This window comes from Cynara cardunculus (assembly GCF_001531365.2).
Source record: "Cynara cardunculus var. scolymus isolate 2C chromosome LG 2, CcrdV1, whole genome shotgun sequence".
In the NCBI taxonomy this organism is placed as follows: Eukaryota; Viridiplantae; Streptophyta; class Magnoliopsida; order Asterales; family Asteraceae; genus Cynara; species Cynara cardunculus.
Genome location: NC_037529.1, coordinates 22,114,649 through 22,115,696, shown reverse-complemented (window position 1 = coordinate 22,115,696; position 1,048 = coordinate 22,114,649).

Genomic DNA, 1,048 nt, shown 5'->3' with positions numbered 1-1,048 from the left:
TGTTGCTGTTAATGTGTGAGGATTTACATTCTCAAGCCTCATGGTCTTTAGTGCACATGGTCTTGAAGAACAAACAAGGTTCAAGGAAAAGCAAGCTGGTGTACCCCAACATATAAACAGGTTGTAAAATCCAGTTAATGTAAAATTTGTCTCATGTTCTTCCATTTTATTTTTTATGCTTTGTACTGCTGTTTGTCTCCTCTTTATGAAATGTTGAAGACATGGTTTGTCACATAAGGCCCTTTAACATAAAGGATGTGTACCTCATGCCCATGAATGAGTTGCTATAAATAATAGCTTTATCCTAAACACAGTTGCTAAGGCAATGGTTGACATGATTAATCCAAAATTAAATATTTAAAAAACGAAAAAAGGTTTCATACAGCAACTTAAAAGCTACTAAAGATGATGAAATTTCTATAGATCATTTCAACTTAGGTACACAATGGAAAACCAAAACATGCCATCTAATATGTAATAACCTTTGAGCAACTATGTATATCAACTTTAATAGCAGAAACATTTGTATGGATTGCTATAAACAGGAAAAAGACGCAAAGCAATGTTGTTTAAGTGTGTATTTCACTAAATGACATATAGTATAGTACCTATCCAACAACTCTTAACATGCATCATCACATGGAACACAATACACAAGGCAATCAGATTTCAACTTAAAAGCAAATGTTGTTTAAGTATGTATTTTGGTAAATGGAAAAGTAATATTATGCATACATACCACTGTGCCTTGGCAAATAGTCCTTTGAAGGTATAACCATGCCTTGCTGAATGGTAATGTTGTTTAAGTGTGTATTTCACTAAATGACATATAGTATAGTACCTATCCAACAACTCTTAATTTAAACACATTTTAGTTACTATAATTCACAGCTCAAAAACAATTTTTTATCAGTTTTTAGACGCAAATATAGTCAACCTAGAAACCTTATTTCTAAAAAGTGTCTAAAGGAAAGGTTTAGAGCTACATATAACCTTTCTAAAAAGTTCAGAATCGTAGTAATCCGAACTACGGTTAAAAAGTTATCGC